General features: G+C 37.1%; 1 pseudogene; it reads left to right on the forward strand.

Annotated features, from left to right (window-relative positions):
• Positions 1-4,650: 4,650 nt before the first annotated feature.
• The window catches only part of LOC139730134 (uncharacterized), a 40,624-nt pseudogene continuing 21,506 nt past the window's right edge, over positions 4,651-23,768 (forward strand).

Here is a 23,768-nt window from a genome sequence, read left to right on the forward strand (position 1 = left end):
ATACTTTTTTCGTGTAATATTCAGAATTCTGGTTGACGGAGGTCAGTCTGGACTCAGGATTTTAAGGCTTTAAACGAACTGACATGCCAGCATATCTCCGCCTATTTGGCACTAAATGCAGGTAATAAAATAACGAAAAATGCTACTTTGGCCGAATTCTCTTCTTCGATATGCTTGATACCTTAAAGCACTTTTCATTCTTCAATTTGACGAAAATACTTTTTGTCACGCACTCTTTAGCGGTTGATAATCAATTCAATTTATTTCACTTTTATAAAAAAATAAATAGAAATTTCACTTGCTTTGGTAAAAGAGAACAAGGTTTCATTAGCAAATTAAAGTTAAGTGAGAAGAGTATAATGATTGTGGAACCAAGGAGGTTTAAGAGTTGGAGTTCCAACTGGCTGCAATTATTCAAACAGTTGTCAGATTTCTATTGATGTACAAAAGAATTTCACAGGTGCATTTGTGCCTTTGATGATCGATGTTCGAAGCCGCCGTCTTGCTGAACAATCTGAAGATTCATTTTGAACGTTAACATAATATTGGCCATATTTTGCTTATTTATTTATTAAATGAAATGAAATTTCACTTAATGATAAAGCATGTAAAACAAAAGTCAATCCCGTGCAGAAATTTGTTCAAAAGTATAAATCAGCGCTGTATCATGTGAAAATGTTTAAAACTGTACCATCCTGGAAAGCCGGTTTTATCACTTTTCCACTTAATTCCGACAAATGAAATTAGCATGGAATAATCTTCAAGTATAATTCTTTATGATAGATATATCAGATTAGTGCCCGGGTATGCCCAGTCGAGTAATTTTCATCTTTATTTCAGCATTTTTTTGCGCAATTTCTATTCGCACATCCTCGTGTCTATACCACCTATCTTTTATAAGAAGGGATAGCGAAAAGTAATTACCACCACAAAGACATATCTTCCTTAGAAAGTGGCTGGTGATTATGCAATGAGACACGAGTCAATAATAGTCTTACTATCTGCGTGGCAGATCCTGTTTGGCACATGCTTCAAATATTTTTGAGCGGCGGCATTGAACATCTAGTAAAGGAAATAAGACGGTTGTGACTCCATTCTCTTGAACCTCCTCGGTGGAACCCTGTAGCAATTTCACGTTGTCATGAAAACTGAAGAGATGAAGAACTCAAAGATTTTGGAGTGATCCCTGAGGTCACTCCAAAGTTAGTGAAAAAGAACATTTTCACTCAAAATTCACTCCAATTTCACTTGAAACTCACTTTTCTGTTATTCACTCCTGAGTCCTTCAAGAGTGAACATTTTCACTCTTCTTTTTTTTTTAGAGAGTAAGGTCTTATTTTCCCAAAGTAGCCTCGTCAGTGTTGCCACTGCTCTACCATAGGGCCCTGCCATTATTATTACCCTAGCGTTGTCAGATACGCATTTATACACCTGGGTCGAGAGGGACATGGTGGGTAAAAATATCTTGTCCAAGGACGTAAGCACTGGGCAAGATTCTAACTCGGGTCCTCCGATCAGGAGTCGGGAGTCTTATCCACTATACCAAAGTGTCCCCACCCACCCAATGATAATATACTAAACAAACACGAAAACAAAAAAAGAAATTGATATTGACACTTTGCTGAAAAAAGAAATATCGAATCAGACATCATAGAGATCAGATAATTTATTTCATTGATTGCAGTTAGTACACTGTAAAAACATCGGTGTTAGATTTAACACCATGGGTGTTAAATCTAACACCGATCAAACTTCAATAGTGGACCACATCCACAGGTGTAGAAAATGTATTGTGACGGTGTTAAAAAGTGTTCACCTGGCACTTCGTGGTGTTAATTTGACACTGTGGCTGGTGATATTTTTGACACTGCGCTAGAGTTAATTCAATAATGACACCGCATGGTGTTGATTTGATATTGGTGGTGTTAATTTCAATGGTATAACACCCGTCCAGCTTCAATAGGGGACCACACCAACTGGTGTTACTGTGGTGTAAATGTGTTTACACATTTTTTCAAAAATCAAGTACTTATCGGAAAATTCTTTATCGTCTTGTTGAAGTTCAAAATTAACAAGAAGTGCAGTAACTAAGAAACTATTCAAAAAACAATGTTAAATTTTGAAATGACATCCGGAGGTGTTAATCTAACACCATGAATGAGCACCGGAAATTTAACACCAGCTCAGTGTTTCATATTGAACACCGGACTTTCTGCAGTGTACACGAGAATGGTCAGGGTGTGTGTGCGTGTGTGTGTGTGTGTGTGTGTGTGTTTGCTTAAGTGTGCTTGTGTATCTGTGCTTGAGTGAGGTATACCTGTGGTGTGCTTAGAGTGGGAAATGTTGATGAGGCGAAGGGCGGGGGGGGGGGGGGGTTAATGTTCTATATAGGTATGGATTATGTACAGACATTGATTTTGTTTAAGAGATTGTATGTAAGTACTAGTACTCTGTTTGATACTCTATCTTCCTAGAGGGCTTCCAGACTTTTTTTTTTACTTTATTCCCAGTCTTTCTTCCCTTTTTTGCATCAGTTCAATTTCTATTGACATTCTGTACTTGAGGGGCCCACATTCTACAAGCATTGTCTTTTTAGTGGGTCCCTCCATTTTTCGATGTCTTACGCATTATGTCGTCTTTATCACTTCAGTCAAGTTTCATTACAACGTATTTCTTATTCCAAGGTTCTTCGATTTTATTTTTCTCAATTTACTTTGAATGTCTTGACTATGCAACCTTATTCTCTGTTACCAAAGAAAGTGAAATGTTTATGTTCTTTTCGAAAAATGAAATAAAGCATGAATTGAATTGAATTGAATAGTATTTTTTTTCTTTGTTCCGCATTCTTTATATTTTTATCCATGGGTTTACAAATATAATGCTTTTTGCTTGATCCTTTATCAATAATTGATTGATAATTGATTCCATTATTGAATAATTATTGCTGTGTCGAGTGTAGTAATGTAGTCAATGTGTATCATATTTTCGTAAGTAGAAACTTGACACATTGACAGTCTCGTTATTTCCTTTGTAATAATTGTTCTATTTTATAAAATATTTGAAATGCCACGGATAGCAATAACAATAGCTGCGACTAGTGTATAAATGCTACCAATTAAAAAAGTGCATTGTATGTCATATTTTAGGGAGGAGGAGAGTGGGAAAGAAAAGAAGAAGAAGATGATGATGATGATGACGATGGTGATGATGATGGTGATGATGATGATGTTGGCAACGATGATGATGGTGATGATGATGATGATGATGACGATGATGATTATGATGATGATGATGATGATAGTGATGATGGTGGTGATGGTGATGATGATGACGATGATGATGATGCTGATGGTGATAATGATGGCTGATGATGATGGTGATGATGATGACGATGATGATGATGCTGATGGTGATGATGATGGTTGATGATGATTATTATGATGTCTGATCAGTAAGAATGATGTCATTTTCACATGTAGAGTGTACTGCAGGGCCGGCGCACAAGTCGGGGGGGGGGGGGGGGGGCCTCCCGTGCATGGAAGTGCATGGAACCCAATACTGTGAAGACCTTTTCAGTGTTTTGTGTGCGTGTGTTTGTTCGTTTGTTTGTTTGTTTGTTTGTTTGTTTGTTTGTTTGTTTGTTTGTTTGTTTTTTGCTTGTCAGGCGAATTTGGGAGGGAAGTGGCAGCCAAAACTGTTACGAATGTGAAAACGTCTTTTTTTCTTCTTTCTTTTTTTCTTTCTTTCATTTCTTCTTGCTTTTTATAAGCCCATTTTGGTTGAGAAGTGACAGCAAAAGACCCTCCCCCCCCCCCCCCCCCCTCCCCTCCATTCTGGAAACTAATCGACGTCATTGTTCCAATGGCGTCGAGCCTCATTTTAGTAAAACAAACACACGAACAAACAAAACAAAACTGCAACCAGCAGACGTACCAGGTATATGTTTTCACTTGCACCGATCTCAAGACCGAGACACTGCTGTAGAGCCGTAAACAGGTAAACGGCTCTGTAAAAGGCTCATACTGTAAATAAAATGGAATGCATGCCCCTGACCGCTTCACAAAATCGTGCCAAAGTTACTGAAATAAATGAAGAAAAAAATAATTCAAAAATAGAAATGCAATTTGGCAAAGAACTGAATAACCGCAGATATTAAGTATGGATTCCTCTACAAACTGCATTTTGGTTGGAAGATGAAAGTTTTTCTCATGGAATTTGAAGGGACTACTAGTATTATATTTTTATTGGGTGCATGTACAGAAAATATGTGATTTTTTGAGTGAAAAGAACTCGTAATCTGGCTTTGCGAACCCTTTGACAGAGTTTGAGCTGAAGAACCTCCCTTGGAAATTTGATGGATGAAAGGGTATACCTCACTTATCCAGGTTAAGGAAGATGAAACATCTCATTTCTCCAAGCTATTTTACATATTTTTTTTGAATTTTGAATTTAACACACGTCTGGAGAGTACCCGTGTGAGCCGTGAAAGTGTACAGTAGTGTCCGTGTTTCAATACAGGGACACTATTGTGATACAGAGTGTAAAACCGCCCTCAACGTCTCCAAACAGTTGCTGGTGCGGGGATTCCCCGCTCCCAGTCGAGGGAAATTTCGTACTGATACTACTACTGGTAGTCGGTTGTGTGTCTGCATGATTTCACATAATGATTGGCCTAACACTTATTGAACACACATCTTGAATCGTTCGTGGACAACATGATCATGATCCAGTCATCTTCGAACAGATGTGCTATGTAGGATCTTCATCTTGTTAAAATCAGCGAGGGAACATCACTGCTATTGCTAACTACACACAGCCCTGTTGCTGTACGTAAGTACGACTTGATCGACAAGTATGTCTAATTCCGCGAAAAACTTCTCATTTATAATACTGACATTTGCTGGGTCAGTTTTTCGCTTCTTTATACAGACACCATTGATACATGTATACGCTATTGCGACAGTTTGAACCGTTCTGGTTCAACGCAACTTCGACCCATTTCCTCCCGCATGAAAATGGTTATTATTATTTTTTCGAGCTTGGTTTTCAAACCAATCTGGAAAAAAAAAAAAAAAACATATACAGGATTAATCAGTCAACATTTTGACTCACCTCTTCCACTGTTTCCTCCTGTTTTCTGGTTGTTTCCTCCACTTCTTTGCAGCGCTCCCCAATTCATCGCCGCCTTCGTTTGAAAAATGACCGCACGAACGTCTACGGCAAGCCAAATGCTCCATACAATCACTATATCAGTACAGACTGAAGTAAGTTGTTCGAGCGCTAAATTTAACTTCGTAATATTGTGAATGAGCAAGAAAATGCTCATTCGCAATATTACGAAGTTAAATAATAAATAACCATTTTTATGTGGGGGAAAATGGGTCAAAGTTGCGTTGAACCAGAACGGTTCAAACCGTCGCAATAGCGTATCATGTATCAATGGTGTCTGTCTTTAGAGAAGCGAAAAACTGACCCAGCAAATGTCATTATTATGAATGAGAAGTTTTGCGCAGAGTTAGAAATACTTGTCGGTCAATGTAAGTACATGTATGTGTCACCGAAGCACGGCGTCTGGTCTGGTCGTGCTAATCCATAGTCTCGGTCGCGTCGTCGAGTTACAGTCTGACATACATACATAGAGAATTGTCTTGGGATTCCCCATTCTCAAGTCAGAGCTGCCAATCAGCATGTTTTTGTGATTTAATGCATGTTTGTCTCCTCTATTATTAGGTTAAGAAATATATATTTTATCAAAACTTAAATCTATCTTTCAGAAATATAATTTACCATGTTTGGTATAGAGTCTATGCAATTTTCCCATTCTTGAACCAAAACATGATTTCTGTCCTGACAATATGTTTCTTGATGTGCAGGGATACATGTACATTTTTTCTTCTTTTTTTGTAGGTGTTTGTAGCCTAAAGCTGAAGCTTTTTTATCACTTAGAATGGTTGTGCAAGTTGCATGCGGAGAAATAAAAATGGATCCAACTAGGAGGGGGAACTTGCATCGCCATGATGGTGCTGGACGTTACAGTGCGGCAAATGAAGACAATGACCTTCACTATGGTAACTGCTCAAATATGATTTCACCTGGATGTGAAGAGGGCAACAGACCACAACATCAAGAGCTACAGACAGTACAGGACTGGATGAATAATTTGTCACAGCCAGAATCCCTGATGGATGTAGATAATGAAGAGGATCTGTGCTACAACCCAGATAACTTCACATGTAATGGACCATCATATAATGAGGAGGGAAAACTAGAATACTCTCCGCTCGTTGAGGCATCGGACTCCCAAGAAAGGCTGGACATCTGCCATGCAGGAGCTTCATCATCACACACTGAGGATAAGAGTAAGACTTTGCAGGATTATCATATAGCATTGCCAAGTCTGGCTCCTCAGAGTAATGGTTTCCCAGAGCCAGAATGTATTGTAATATTAGACAGCAGTGAGGAAGACACTTCTGATGGAGATGGTGACAGGCCAAGTAGTCATGGAGATGGCAATTACAAATACCAGGAAATATCAGCTGACCATAATATGCAAGACGGAGGAGTCACAACCGTGCAAGATTGGTTAGATAACCGGCCACATACTCAAGAAGAGAGCCAGGAAATGAGTAGCCAGCACAGTGGGTACATAGAAGAATCATTCTCCATGCCCCTTCTGGATGACCAAGATGTTCAGGATGACCAAGATGTCCAGGATGACCGAGGTGTCTGGGATGACCAAGATGTCCAGGTTGACCTAGGTGTCTGGGATGACCAAGATGTCTGGGATGACCAAGATGTCCAGAATGACCAAGGTGTCTGGGATGACCAAGATGTCCAGGATGACCAAGGTGTCTGGGATGACCAAGATGTCCAGGATGATCAAGGTGTCTGGGATGACCAAGATGTCCAGGATGAAAAAGATGTTCAGGATGTCCAAGATGTTCAGGAAGACCAAGATGTTCAGGATGACCAAGATGTCCACATGACCCCAGACAGGCTGGAGGAAGAGAATGTATCATTTCCACCAGAGAGCTCCAATCAATCAGCTCTGTCGGTACCAAGCCCCCATTCATCATCTGATTCTGCCCACAATGTGCATGGTAAGTCTTTTCAACTCACTCTTGAATTATATTCTGTTTGTCTTCAGACTAAAATACACAACTTGCTCTATTAAAACTAATCTGGTTTAACTTAAGTTGTAACAGAAAATTAATTTTAAATGAATGCATAAAAAAATGAATAATAATTCGGCACTTTTGGCATAGGCCTCAGAAGACTTTTTTTTAAAGTGGGACTCTGGTTAAAGGTTGGGTGGGTCACTTGAGGGTTAACTTGCACTGCCCTTTTGGAACTTTGTGTGACAGGAGGAGATGAAGCATAATTCATCAACTAAAACATGAATACAAAATTATATTCACTTTTTATAAGCGTGTGTTTTCAACAAGTAACTTATGTCAGGTGTGCTTGCTGTCCACTGTATCTGTAACAATCACTATGCAATTAAAGGTTTAGAAGTTAAAAAAAAGAAATGTAAAAGGATTTTTTTTTTTATAATGCTGTATCTAATCTAGTCTTATGTTTTGTTTTTTTTTTCCTGCACCTGGCTGTAATAATGGACATCACAAGGCCTTCAGGGTAAAGACCAAAACTGAAAATTGCATCAGTATTTCCAGAGTTTTCACCTGTCATATGTTGCTTTGCATGTTTTTGGATAATTGAATTAATCTTAATTGAATGATTCTTTTTTCAGTGAATCTCGCACAAAAAAGTGGTTTACTCCCAGGCTCGGAGAATGATCGCCCAAGCAAAGGAATGACCTACAGTAAACCCTGAAGGGGGAGGAGTCAAGAGGAAGGCATGCCCCTGGCCCTTGTCAGCTGACAGGAATTCTTCCCGCCTCAAAGAAAAGAAAGGTTTTGCTGTGTATTCAAACTGTACATAATAAAACAAGACCATAAGCCCTGGCCCCCCCCCCCCCCCCATACACGCACATACGTTATAAATGTTCCACCCTTTAGCACATCTGAATTTTACTGCATCTATCTTCCAGACTTGAGGAAGATAACAAGCGACTAATTAGAATTAATTTAATCTGCACAAAATCAGAAAAAAAAAAATAACAAAAGATGTGCCATTTGCAATAAATTGAGAGAAAAAACAAGAACTTTATTTCGTTAAAAGGGAGGCTCATCTTTGATTAAGTTTAATAGAAATTTTCTGAGTCAAGAGGCATTTTTCAAAATCCTGAAAACCAAAACAAGCAGTCATGAAAATGAAACACAAATAGAACAAAAAATTAATTAATTTTCATAAAGAAAAATGTCTTACTCAAAACTTATGAAAACAGTAAAAAATAAGTGGTAAAAATCATGATAATGGTATATGGTACATAATTTTTGGTTCTTTGGACCTGAAGGATGAAGCAGTTTTTCCCCCATTTTCTTTTTGTAATGATGATGTCTTTCTTCATCGGCAGTGTTCGCAGACTGACCCTCAAGTCTTCCCAAGGCCGTATCACTCCAACCTTCAAAAACTTTGTCGAGGGGTGTGTTGGAGGAAAAGTCAGTGGCAGGATGCCCTGTCCTGCATCACCTCCACCATCTCCACGGAGTTTTTACCCTCCTCCAGAGATCCTCCACCGCATCATGATCAAAGTCCTCCAGGTAAGTCTGTGGCTGTCTCTTCCCTATGTTGGTTTTCCAGACCCTTCATCACTCGAGCCCCTTCTACAAAATGCGCCCATGCGGTGGCAAAGGTGCTTGACGGGGTCACGTTCTTTACTGTTAAAATGTATGCAGGACCATCCAGCTCAGAATACTATTTCCTATTTCCTATGTAGTTAGGAGGTGTTAATATTCAGGAAAGCAAAATAGTACAGGCATGTGGTCTGGAAGCTGGACTCTCTCTATCAGAGTAATAGATGCAGTAAAATATGTCAGCGTACATTAAGAGAGAAATTAATTCAAGCATGTGCTTAAAGTGAGTTAAGCCTTAAGGAGGTTTTTTTTTCTTTTAAACCCGTTGAAGACGAGTCCGGAGTATACTCGGGCAGGTGTCTATGGGAAATGCATATTGTAGCAATATAAAACTGTCCTCAACGGGTTAAGAGTGCTGCTTTTGATTGTTGAGAATAATTAACTTGTCATCACATTGTGTGAAGCATTTTTCCTTTGAAACAAGTAGATGACATGTTTTTACCATATTCCGTCAAAAGTAATGGCAATTTCTATAAATTACTTTCATTCTAGACTATTTTTTCAAAGTGATCTGTTTCATGAAATGAGTGTGATTGGTGTCTGACATGAGAAATGAATGTTAGGCATCTGGGTTTATCATAAACACTCCTTAACCAACACTGCACCATTTTCCTATAACTTTAAATAATTCAGTGCAGTCACACTGTCACTCAAGGGAGCAGTATACTCAGTACATTAGTATAGCAGGCAGTGACCTATTTTACAGAATTGAGAAAGTTGTTGAAACAAGAGTAACATTGATGTACCTTTTAGGGAACAACAGGCCATTATGTACAGAATATTCAGTTGCTAAAGGGTTAATATTCCATATATTTTATGTTCCTCCTCCTTCCACCCAGAGTAATGATCCAACCATCGCTGGCATGGCTGTACACACCTTGAATCAGGTCTTATGTCTGCACAGGCCTGCTAGCCATGCATCTCTGCAAAAATTGTATCTTAATGCTATGGCGCCCTCTGGTGAGGATAAAAGTGGCAACCAGCCCTGGGAGTTCTTAGCCAGTGTAATAAGGTGAGAGAATTAAAGAAAAAGTTCACTTTATACATTTGTGGATTGAGTGAATGCAGCAATATTAGTAGAACACATATCAGTAAAAGTTTGAGGAAAATCGGACAATCCGTTCAAAAGTTCTAAATAATGTATTTTTGAAGTTTCATTTCATTTCATTTCATTTATTGTTTCTGCATGGTACAAGTTATCAACTAAATGAAAATATATACATACATATATATTTTTGAAAATATACAAATTATTCCATTATTGCAAGATTAGAAGACTGCTAAAGTTTGTGATGTCACATGCATGGAATGATCTAAAGAAAAATAGAGAAAATTCTACATCATATTATTTTCACTTCTCCAGCAAAGCTAAAAGAGCACTTGACTTGCCTCTTTCAGAAGGCTGGGGGAATAGTATAACCCTTTTAATAACATACATTAGCAACAAGTCCAGGGAATATGTACTTAAAAAAAAAAAGATTTGTCAAATTCTCTTTATATTTAAATGTGCATATTGTAAGATGCATCTACAGTTGAACCTCTCTTATCTGGCCTCCCTATATCCGGATCTCTCTATTATACGGACGCAATCTCGACGTGATTTTTTTTTAAATAATTACGGGAGGAAAGGGGGATTCCCCAACTCCATGAGAACTCCTACACAAACACACATGAATTACATATTACTTCCAACATGATTAACATACATTACATCAAATTTCCTTCCAAATTGCTTACCTTCAGACATTTTAACATCCCCAAACATCCCCAAATGGAACAATGAAAAGGTTGCAGGATACACATTACTACATGTGGTACTACAATGGGCTACATCAGTACATGTGTAAAGCATTGAGTCTCCTGTATCCGGCCAAATCCCTTATCCGGATGAGCCCCGGTCCCGACTTGTCCGGATACGAGAGGTTCAACTGTATATGGCTCACAAAGCCCTTCTATTTTGGCTCTGCCAGGAAAGCACTCAAAGGGAGCCAAATCACAGAGGACGCCCCTGGAAACCAGAATGAAAAGTCTGTCATGGTTGCCAGGAGTACCGCCGAGCAGCTTCTCCACTTTTTGGTTGCTGTAATGGAGGACAATTTCTTGGCAATTGGCTCTAGTAGGTATGTTAAGAAAACTTTGCATGGAATACTTTGTTCTGACTTCAAGATTGAACTTTACATATGCTGATCAAACATTCTCATTCATATCAGAAAATTTTAATGATTATCATAACATTCAGGTCTAGATATACTATATACCATGTAGATGTATTTGATGGAGGAATTGCAAGATTGCAAGTTCAGGACCGTTAATTTGCAACCTCATGTTTCATAAAGAGCAGGAAAAAAACAGTGATTGGTTAGGATGAGAATTTGCCAAGAAGGCTGGTGCACGATTTCTCTCAAGAAGAAATCATATCACTAGAGAGAAAATGCCAAAAGAATAGAAAGAAAAGAAAATGCTCGGAGCCTTAAAGAATATTAAAAAATCTGCTATTTCTTAAACCTTAGGACAGTGAAATGCTCTAGAAGGTGCATTAAAGATTGTAGTTGTTAAATTTACAAAGCATATTGTGATATGTTAACCACACCCTGTGTTGCTTAAAATCTGAATCGTTCTTAGGGCTGAGAATACTGATAGAGCTTTTCCAGCACCCACTGATCCCTGCATCAGTATCCTGACCCAGATCATGTGGCCATCTCGTGGTTTAGAGAGGCTTTTCTCCAGGGTTCCGAGCAACCTGACGCAGCTTCTAGGTTTCTTCGTGGATGCAGTCCAAATGGCCGCCATGTGTCAGGACTGGGTAAGCACTGAAAAAATCTTTCCTTTTTTGATATAAATTGTCATTGTCTTCTTGATTACCCTAAAATTGATTGCCTTTATTACCTTGTCAGTCTTCTACATACCCTTTATTAGTTTTATTAGTGTATTGTACTCATCCATATCACATTATAAAATGTGCAGTTTGTAATTGCCTTGATGTACGAGACACAATTTAGCAGCTGCCTTGTTTAATCACAGATCTATTCCATGTCATGATGTGTAGGTGCACATGTATAACGAAGGTGCACATGTTGACTTCAATAGTTAAATTCATTCTAGTTTAAGTTCTTATTAAAAAAATAAATGTGAAAGTGTGAAATTCAGATGAAATTTAAATATATTGTTATAACAGATGGTTGTGTTTCATTTTGCTTTGCAGAACACCATCATGAGCATTGAACAACTCTTTGATCTAACATCGGGTGTCCACTGAAAGAAAATTTTCCAAAGTATCTTTATATGCCTTCAAGTAATAGTGAGTGGTTAGCTGTACAGATAGCACCTTCTCTGAACAGAGAACCTGAGAAGTAGTGTAGTACAGTCACCCAGGCACTAATTATGTTATTCCCCTGTATGCCCATAAGTTGAATATTCTCAGTCAATACATTTCCTCATTCCCGTCAAAATCCACTTTTGCAGACTTGACTGTGTGCAGTACTGGAAACTAGAGTTAAACATCTCAAGTAGATGTGAAAATGCTCAAAATGTTGCGTGCTTCTCTGTCCTGAAGCAGATGTCTGTAGCTGATTTGATAGGCACACTTGTCCAGAGGGCTGCCAAGATATCCTCGAGACTTGGAGAGATGAGATCTGCCAGTAATCCAACAAAGACGAGAGATGAATATCAAAGGGCTTTCGTCGAGAAAGTGGCATCAATTGCCAAACAGAGTAAGTTGCTGTTCATGATGTATCCTAAAAAAAAGAGGGCAGTGTAGACACACAAGTAGATTTTCTTGTCAAGCTTGAGCTCTGATAGTCACTGGTTCGCTAAGAGAATTACTGAGATCTGTCAGACGTAGAGCATCTTTTTTTGTGGAAAAAAAAAGGGAAACAATTAACAACCATTACATTAAATATAAATGGTGGTTTCAGGTATCAGCTGGAAGAGGTACCAGTCTTAACTCAAGACACTATGAAACTCCCGATCTTTTCTTCACCACTCAGCACATCCATGTGGGTGAATTCTTTGCCAGTTGGTACGCTTTACTATATATGTGGCCTAAAACTACAGTCAGTGAAACGGGATCAGTAGGTAACCCATAAGTAGGTGTGTGTGTATGATTTATAAGAGTAAATTTGTTTTTAACCTTTGTCTTGTCATCTCAAAACTACATATGACATGATGTTATTGTTTTAGTGTAAAGATTTTTTATTCAAGAGAAATTAGTATGCCATGTTCAAGGCTGTATTTAGTGAATGATATGAAGATATTTAGGGCATATTGTATTTTTTAGAGGAACATCCAGTGATTACTGAATTACTCTTTTTGCTCTTTTAAGTTTCATTTTCATTTGACTATAATTAATCTTCCCTTCCTTTCCTCACCTTTGTTCTCATTCTTTTCTCTTCTCATTGTATTTATTTCTATAGGATTTCAACCTACCACAAACATGTAACATATAAGCTGTCTCATTAGCCTTTAAAGACCCTGTGATATGATATGAAAATCACTCTCTTTCTATATGTTTCAGATGATATTCCTAAGAGCAAGGCATGCCTGGAGACATTCCTGTCCCTGCTTAAGCCCAGCTGGGTGTGTCAAGGTGTGGCTGAAAGTTTCCTCCAGATCTACAGTGACCAGCTGGTGGCCGAGTCAAGTGCCTTCTGGGCTCACCAGCCCCTCACCTTGAAGAAGATTGTGAGTGCTGCAGATACTTGATTTAAATGACATGAGAAAAAGCAGGACGATGATACAGTTTGCTTGTTAAAGACCCAAGTATGTTTTCTATTGTGTGTGTGTGTGTGTGTGTGTGTGGAAAAATATCTGATAATATTATGTTAATTACTGTAACTTGTGAGAGCACTTTGATAGCAGTTAAAGGACAAGTCCACCTTCATATACATAAGGATTGAGAGAATGCAGCAATATTAGTAGAACACATCAGTGAAAGTTTGAGGAAAATTGGACAATCCGTTCAAAAGTTACGAATATTTTAAGTATCTGCGCAGTAACTGCTGGAAGAGAAGACTACTACAGTATATGTCACATGCATACAACTATATAAGGAAAATAAAAAGAGAATTTCACAAAACTTTACTTTTTGAATAAAGTGCACAGTTCTTCAACTTGCTACTGACGTATGTTAAAGGGACATTCCAGACGATTTCCATAATTTCACACCGTGTAGTACATAAATCGACAACTCCATGTATAGATTTGTGGAATTTATTGTGGATTTTGATCAGAGAAACAATACTTTGAAAAACCTTACACAAATTACACTGAACAAGGATGATGACATAGGAGGTTCACATATTTCAGAAATGTAGCAGTGAAATTCCATTACAATACCACTTGCTTGCGAGTTCACCTGCGTATAATCTATGCATGCCTTCTTCTTTTGTTCTGCTTCCTTGAGCCCCAACTCATGCATACTTATGGTGACTCTGCCATGTCATCATCCTTGTTCATTGCAATTCGTTCTAAATTTTGAAAATATTCCTATTATTCATCCTAGTTAGCATAAAATCTGAAACTCTGTCCTCAGTATAACTAATTTATAGTCGTTCAAATGCAAAAATCTGAAAATCATCTGGCGGTCTCCTTTAAGGGTACTATTATTCCCCCTGCCTTCTGAAAGAGAGAAGTCGAATGTTCTTTTGTTATGGGAGAAAAATGGAAATATGTTAAATTTTCTTTATTCTTTCTTTATATCGTTGTACTCATGTGACATCACAAGCTATAGTAGTCTTTTCACCCAGCCGTGACTGAGCAGAAACTTCAAAAATTCATACCTTTTTAACGGATTGTCCGATTTTGCTCAAACTCTCACTGTTGTGTTCTACTAATAATGCTGCATTCACTCAACCCACATGTCTATGAAGGTGAACTTGTCCTTTAAGTTTATTTCTTGTGAATCTGAAGTTCTAAGATTTCTCCCAATTTGCTTAAAAAAAAAAAAAATAATAATTCACACCAAAGGAACAGCTAGGTAGCTTTCTTATTTTCTACTGCTTCTCTTCTGTTACATTCAAGCACCATTAGCAACCAGGGGTGGATCCAGGAATTCTGTAAAGGGGAGGCACCTGTACAAAATTAAAGGGGGTGCACACCCCCTTTTTTTTTTAATTTTTTTTTTTACTTCTTTTGTTTTAAGAAAAAAAATGTAGAGTGAGCACGCACCTGGTTCTCCCCCCTCTGGATCCACCACTGGCAACAAATATCTAAGTAAAATGAATCACTGAAAATTCATAAATGTTTTAACCCTAATCCCACCAGGTTTTTTGAGGGACTTGAAACCACTCGGGGGGGGGGGGGGGGGGGCCTTTTTGGCCCCTCCCCCTTCAGATCTCGGTCGTGGATCACGCAATCCTACCGAAAATTTGCACTTTAAAAAGGTAGAAGCCAATGTAAGACTGTATAGTTAGATTTTTCAAATTTTTATTTATGTATTTTATATTAGTTAGTTTATCATACGGTAATTTATACAAAATTTTTTTTTTGCCCATAAATCAAAAAATAAACCTCCAAGACTTAATTTTTTGGTGAAAATATTCTTTTCAATATCCTCAACAATAATATTGAACCAAAAATTCGGCTTCATAATTATTTCTTATGTATTTTATTGTTTATTGAATTTCTTATGTATTTCCCTGTTTTTTTACTATTTGTTTTTGTTGATTTTTTCGACAAAATTTGTCGTAGAAACTTTTTAAAGCATAATCAGGCTAGAATAAATCATTATCAGCCATTGAAAGTAAAAATATTTATTTTCATATGAATTGATTGCAAAAACACAATTTACGTTGGATTTGTATCCCAAATCACGTTTTTGAGCAATTTTTGGGTTGACAAATTTTTTTCAAAGGGGCGTGGCTTCAAAACGGTATGCCCAGGAGCAACAAATTTGGTCTCAGATGTTTCGAGATACTTGAAAGAAAAGAGTCATAAAATGTCGCGGCGAGAGCATCACACGTTGCGGAATAATCACGCGAAACATCGAGAGGGGGCCATTTTGCCCCCCCCCGGTTGGAATAGGGTTAATATAGATTTGTAACTGACATGAATTCCTGTGTTCAAAGTTTGTCTTGGTCATTATGAGGTTGACTCCTTATGTATAGATTTGGTTTACTCTCTACTCAGAATGTAGGGGTTTTTTATTCTGATTAAAATATTCAGCCACTATTCTTTAAATGGATGACATAGTGACTCACCCTCTTTCTTTGACTTGAGCTTAACAACTAAGAGTTGGACATATCTTTTATCATGTCTTTTCACAGTTAACATGCCTTGTTTCCAGACCCTGTTCTTTTTTTATATTCAGCCCTACATTGTTGAAAAAAAAATATTACCCCACTTGAAAAAAAAAAAATAAAACAAAGGGATTCATCATCATTACAACAATTAAATAGTCTAAGATATTGTATTGTCTTCTAAAAGTAGGACAGAGGAGGCAATTCAAAAGAAAAAAAAAATCAAACAGTGCATTTTTTTCTGTTTTCCATTCTGCACAACCCCAGGTGTCTTACTACTTTTACTTTGCACCATGCCCTGTTCAGTCCATCAATGAGCAGGAAACGACAGGTGCAAGCTTGCCAACCAAAGCCATCAGGTATAATCTTCACCTTCCACAGCATCCGTTGATCCCTTCAACTAAAACTCTTTACCCCCAAGGGGAAAAAAAAACCTTTAAAAGAAATAGAAAAATATTCCTGACAGAATGAAACAAAAATGATAACAATCGGATAAGAAACAAGGAAGATGTGACATTTTGAAATTTCACATTTTTTTTCCGAAAGCATTATTTATAAGGACTGGTCCAGAAATGTTTCTGAAAAAAAAAAATTGAAATTTTAAAATGTTGTATCTTTTTGTCAATTTTTGTCTTTTTTGTATTGTTATATAGGAAATATTTTTCTCTTTCATAAAGTTTATTTATTTTGGGGTGGATTTCCTCTTTGAAGAAAGAGCCAAGTTAGCCTTCTCAAGGAGACTCTTGAATGCATACTGTTGACTATTGAAAGACTATTTGGTTTTGTTGCTGCAACTAGTCACCCAAACTTTTGCGCATACTTTACTTTTCTTTGTGAATTTTTATTGGCACTCAAAAGAAAAGTGTACAAAGTGAAACACACATGGATGTAGTTGTAGCTCTAGCTCTCCGCACGTTTTCAACATCTCACCAAGTCCTTACTACTTACATTCATCTATCGTGATATTGAATAATTCACGCAATATTTCATAATTAAGGAGTAATTATTCATCACCTATTTACATGGTGCAAAGATCAAATATAGTCTAGCTGAACCTTATCATGAAGAACTCAGTAATATATCCTTTTATCCAATATCCAATTACAGCAATTCACATCATACAAAATCTAGTTACAACTTTGTTGAATGCCAAAAGGTCAGAATATTCTAATTCATCTTATATTCTAATGAGCTCAAAACTTAAAAGAGCGTGTTTCCAAATTACTCAGATGTGATGAATCAGATTTTCATATGGCATGCTGCTCTTCCCTTCTCAGCCACAGCCAGAAATCAGAAAGATCCCAGACCACTCCAAAAATGAGCATGAAAGACAAGCAAAGAAATAGAAAAGGTGAGAAGCTACTGAGTAGAAATATGGTAATTACTGTTGTGATAAATGAAGTAAACTTCTTTCATCAGCATACTGCAGTAGCAATATCTGTCTTACTGGAGTTGGCAGGTATGGAGATGGACACCTAATGCTCCAATAGTATTGATGAAAAAGCAATATATTACAGAGTGTGGAAATCTGGTATTCTGATGTTTAGTCTGACATATATTCTCCAAAGTCAATGTACTGTGTAAATCAGACAGCAATATTTATGTATCCTATTCTAACAAGCCCAGAATACTGTGTATGCCATATATTTACAGACTCTAATTTTCCACTTATCAGGACTCTCCGACAGTGTCGCAAATGGTTAAATTCGCAACAGTACTGAACTGGGAATGTATGCATGCACATCAGATTCATGTTGTGATGACAGCTGATATTTTTGTGTGTTTCTAATATTACGAATAACACCCAACTCGCAAAATTCACGAAAATAAAATCCTTGTGAAATATTCTGTACAGCATTTTAAAGAAAAGGTGATAAAAAATGTTCTTTAATTTTGGATACCAGCAAGTTACAAAACTTATCACTTAATCAAGCATGCATCAATCAATGTTTGACAGATGTTGATAAATCGCAGTGAAAATAGGATATTACTTTCCTTTAAGTGCTGTGCAGCTAAGCTGGAAAACTTTGGAGATTTCTGCAAGTGATGTACTGATGATTAAATGAATGCAAATCTGGATTTCATTTTATTTGTTACCAGCAACTAAAATAAACCCAAATATGCCTTTTCTTCGTGGGGATCATTACACTACAGTATCACCATTTGGTGTTCCAATTCAACCTGCATCAGATCAGTCTGCATGGTCAATATTTTGATTTGGATCTAATTTCTGTCCTGTACTTAATTAGGCCAGAGGTTGGTGTCAATGAAAAACAGCGAGGGAACAGCTGACATGAGGACAGCATTAGAGGGAGCTGGAACAAAGAAGATCATGAATGTCAGTCGTAGGAATATGAAAGGTGAGTGACTGACTAATAGAATGGTGGTCAAAGTCCTGAGCTATAGGGTAAACTACTTTACTCAACACAAATGCACTGTTTTCTTTTCAATTAATTCCCATAGCAAAAGAGTTTTTTTTTTTTAATTCCTTAAATCAAGTCCTATTTCCTCTTCTTCAAAATTGTTTATTTTCTCAACACAAAATCTCCTGCCTATATTCCTCATGTATCGTGTGTATGATTTACCCTTCAACTCCTTTTTTCTTCATTTCAAATTTTTGTAATTATGTTCACTCCTATTTATATTTATCAGTGGAAAAAGAGTTTTTTGTCATTTTGGTAAAATGGTCTAGATATCCAATCGTGCTGAAAACTCTATTCCATCAGGTGAAACTCCTCTCCATGTAGCCTGTATCAAGAATGATGTGGACAAAGTACGTCAGCTCCTGACCTCTCCAAACATTGATGTCAACACCCGGGACAATGCTGGATGGACCCCACTTCATGAAGCATGTAACCATGGCAACATTGAATGTGTGCGGGAGCTGCTCAATTTCCGTCCTGATACATTGGCATCAGGTGAGAGAAGAAAAAGATTTTCTTTTCTTTAGAGTCATGATCTTATAGCTCACATGATTATCTATGTTTTTCCTGCATTTGATCATCAATACTTTCTTGACATTTGTGAACAAAATGTAATTGAAGATCTCTTCAACAGAGGAGCAACATGCATTACATCTTTTCAATATGGGTGGGAATTACTCGCAATTATGATGAAAGTCCATATATGGAATTTTTTTATGCCTCCGCCATGAAGTGGTGCCGGAGGCATTATGTTTTTGGGTTGTCTGTCCGTCTATCCGTAATGAATTTTGTGGACAGCGTAACTAAAAAAACTTTTTTAGGTATCCTAATGAAACTTGGCATGTATGTGCATTAGAGGGTGAAGTTGTGCCTATCAACTTTTGGGTGCACATGCTCAAGGTCAAAGGTCAAAAGGTCAAGGTCAAATACATAAAATTTCACTATTTCCACCATATCTATGCAGTGCCTGAAGATATTTTCTTGAAACTTAGTGTATACATGTATTACCCAATTAAGATTCTCTGGTGAAAGTTTCGGGTCATGAGGTCAAAGGTCAAAGGTCAAAAGGTCAAGTAAAAAATTAAAACTTCACTTTTTTCTCCATACCATTGGAAATTGTTCAAGGTATCTTTGTGGAACATAGTATAGATATACATGTACTGACTGGTAGTGATTATCTAGATAATTTAGGGTTCATGGGGTCAAAGGTCAAGGGCAACACTTCAAAATTTTACTATTTCCCTCATATTTATGCAATGCCAGCAGGATTTTTTTTTTATTACACTTGGTGTATGCATGTATAACCTGATCGAGATTCTCTGAAAACTTCCATTTTTTTTTCATTTTTTCATTTTTTTTTTTTGCCTCAAAGGTCAAAAGGTCAAAGATCAAGGGAAAGTGCTGAACTAACTTTTTCCTCCATATCTCGGAAGTGGCTCAAGTTATCTTGAAACTTACTACATATTTATGCATGTTCTGCCTGAAAGTGATTATCCTATGAATTTTAGGGTCAAAGGCCAGATGAAAATGGAAACAATGTACTTTTTAATACAGAAATTGATCTTTTTCTTCATACCTTGAAAATTACTCAATTCATAAACTAATAATTTGGTCAGAGTCAAGCTAAAATCCTTAAATCCCCAAATACATGCTCTCCTATTCATCCAATTAAACCTAGGTCAAAAGGAAGGTGAACATTCAACACATTTGTGGCAAACTTGTCATTTTAATATTTTGCCAATTTTGTGAAAATGTAATCACACATTGTCCACATGTACTATAGACTATCATGCTTAATGGCGGAGGCATGCCAGTCGCCTTAGAGACATTTCTAGTTCAATTTTACAATTGATAAAGATTGGCTGTGTCCCAGCAATTTTACTTCAAAATTAAGGAACTTGATTTGAGAGTTAAATTGTTGCTGTAATGTAATTTCTGGCATAAAAAAAGAGAGAATATCTCACTGTACATGAACATAATTTTACTTGATATTCACAGATACATACAATTAGATCTAGTTCATAAGCTGTACTACAGAGCATGTAAAAAAAAGGTATACCAACTTCGGAGGGGCTGCCATTTCTTAATTGTCAGTTATGAATAGTACAATGCTTGTTGTAAGGAAAGAGATACTATTCCTCATGAGATCTGTCAATGAGAGGGGTCAGATCATCAGGCCAGCCTGCACGACTGCAGATTCGTGTTTTAGGATTTCTTCTAATGTTTTATGGTTCATAACCTTGAACATGGCCACGTTGTTGATATTTGGTCCTTCCCATTAAGGCGAAACCATTATCCGTTTTACTCTCTTCATATTCAAGACATGCCATTGTTTGCTAATGGGACAGTAGCAAACAGAGAAAAATTGATTGTGTGGGTTGGCCTCTGTGGGAGCGACCAAATTTTCGGACCAAAGGCCATGTTAAAGGTTATGGACCATAAAATGTTATAGGAGACAACCTAAACACAAACCCTTAACACAAAACCTAAACACAAACCTGCATTCATACAGGCTGGCCTATTTTGTAACTTTCCTTGACAAATCTCATCCATGCAGTGAGACACATACTGTACATGCATTGTTCCTTCACAATAATACGCAAACTTGGAAAAAGTGCAATTTGTCATTGTTGTCTTTAAAGTCCATGTTCTCTGTCATGCATGACAATTATTAACATAATTAGATACCAATGGAAAGAGGAAGAGTTCCTTTTTTCCTTATAACCAACATTGTGCTCTTCATAACTGACAGTTAAGAAATGGTAGCCCTCCAAAGTTGGATTATCTTTTTTGTGATACGCTCTGTATATCTTATTTCTTTTAAGTGACAAAAATTTAAGATCATGATCTTTTTTATTTCAAGTTGAGATTTCTAATTAAGCTCTTTGAAAGTGTTAAAAGAATGAAATTGAAAGGAAATATAATTTCTGTTTCAGGATCAAAAACCAGTGTCCCAGAGCTGGATATCTATCTCAATCCGGGATGTGGTACCACTGTTCTTCATGATGCTGTTGCCAACAACCATGTGGATGTTGTCAAGCTGCTAGTTGCTGTAGGAGGTGAGTGAAAGTTTGATTCAAAAATCCCTTCTTGATTTCAGACCATTTCCTGTTGATACAATACACTCTGTTTCAATCTTCTGTATATGGCACATTCTGAAGTCTTTTAGTTAAATTACTTCTTTGTTTAATCTTATCACTTTATCACTCATGCATCAATCAAAGTTTGACAGATATTGATATATCACAGTGAAAATAGGATATTACTTTCCTTTAAGTGCTGTGCAGCTATTATGCTAGAAAACTATGGGGATTTCTGCAAGTAGTGTGCTGATAGTTGAATGAATGCAAACCTGGATTTCACTGTACTCATTACTAGCAATATAGAATGAACCCAAATATGCCTTTTTTCGTGGGGATCATTACACTACAGTATTACCATTTGGTGTTCCAATTCAATCTGCATTGGATCATTCTGAATGACCAGTGGTTTGATTTGGATCTGTTTCTGTCCTGTGCATAGGTCAGAGGTTGGTGTCAATGAAAAACAGTGAGGGAGAGACTGTCTGGGATTTCTCCTTGACAGCAGACATGAGGACTGCTTTAGAGGGAACTGGACCATCTTCAGGTCACCAAGAAAATGAAGCAGGTAATTTAAAACTTCTGTTTAACAGAGCACTCTACGTCTGATTCTTATATTGGAATGATACCAAAAAAGTGTATGTAGATTGAGTGAATGCACGCAACAGGAGTAGAACATATTAGTGAAGTTTAAGTTGGTGGAACCCACCTTTTATTCATACCATCTTGTTTTACTTTGTGGATTTCTCAGCCATTTGAAAAACATTTTCATTAAATAAACTTTGAATTCCTTTAAGAATTGTCTGCTCTTTAATTTTAAAAGTGGTTTCTAATTATCTTGTGTAAAGTTAAAATCTGCATCCCCCATCTCAACCAAAACTATGCCATCCCCTTAACTACATTTGCTTTAGCCAAAAGGTTGTATCAAAGTGGGAGGTATCATTCCTCCTTGTTTGTTTGTTTGTTCAGATCTTGAAATTTCATCAGCATGCATTAGAACATTCTGTACTCTCACATTGAATCCACATTCTCATGTTATTTTATGTTATATTCCACATACTAAGAATCTTGCTATAGGATTGGTCAAGAGCTGATCATGTGATTTAGCATAGTTTTGCCCATCACATCACCTGAGAAGAAAAATTTGTTACACTCTATGATGATAGTCATTTTGTTTCGCTGATCTCTTAGTCCACACAGTCATAACACGTTATATCACTTACAGTTGTATGCGCAAAATAAAAGTGCGTTGCACTGTGGTCTATCATTTGATCTGGGTCAAGTGATAGACCACAGTGCAACGCACGTTTCTTTCGGTGCGCGATGCACTGAGCAAATTCATTGTTTTGCATCTACACGCATACGTCTAAAGTAAAGTACTGTACGTGGCCTAAGCCCTAAGGATACCTAAAGACAGCTGAAACGGTTTTAGATGTGGAATAAAATGGAATATATAGGACCTTAGATGTGGAATATAAAGCAAATAATCAACTTTTACTTTCAGGCAATGAGACAAACTATCACTTCCTCGGCGATCTGAATGTGCAAGCTGTCTTTCCTCAGCTGCGCTACGGAAAGATGGCTACATCCAGATCACCTCAGAAGTGATAGTTCCTCCCATCACCTTCAACAACATTGATTATTTGCTTACTACAATCATCACTTCACACAGAAAGAAGAGAAGAAAAAAGGAATTCAGAGCATGAGCAATGGATATCATTGAATAATTTGTCTTCCAACAAAAGGCTAGGAGGCTAGGAATTAAATAAAAAATTCTTGAATCAGTATCATTAAAAAATTCTTGAATCAGTATCATTAAAACATTATTGTTTACATTCTATAGATTCTCAGTTAAAAGCAACATTACGTAAGTACATCATTTTGTCCAATTAATTATCTCTTGTCAGCACTATACATACAAGATGAACAGATGGACCCTCAACCAACTCCTGTAAAACGACCCAGGTAGGCTTATTTTTTCCATGGTTATTTGTTATCCAAACAAGCCTGACCAACTAACTTGGAGCAGAGATGTTAATGATTTCATAGTTGAATAGCATATTTCTACAGAAAGACAGTGCTGTGCAGTACATTGCATGAACATGAGTAGTCTCCCATTAATATCTTGTAATCTTTGTAACAATAATGCAACTTCAATATCCAATCCTCTGTAACTTGTTTTGACTTGAGTAGAAAGGCAGTGTGTTCCCAAATACCCCAAATCATTTTCTTATAACCCATTTTCGTCATTCATGAACCTGTAGGCTATAGTAA

The sequence above is a fragment of the Diadema antillarum genome, unplaced genomic scaffold, assembly GCF_040938485.1.
Source record: "Diadema antillarum isolate AM-2024a unplaced genomic scaffold, OU_Dant_1.0 scf00000021, whole genome shotgun sequence".
NCBI classification, from domain to species: Eukaryota; Metazoa; Echinodermata; class Echinoidea; order Diadematoida; family Diadematidae; genus Diadema; species Diadema antillarum.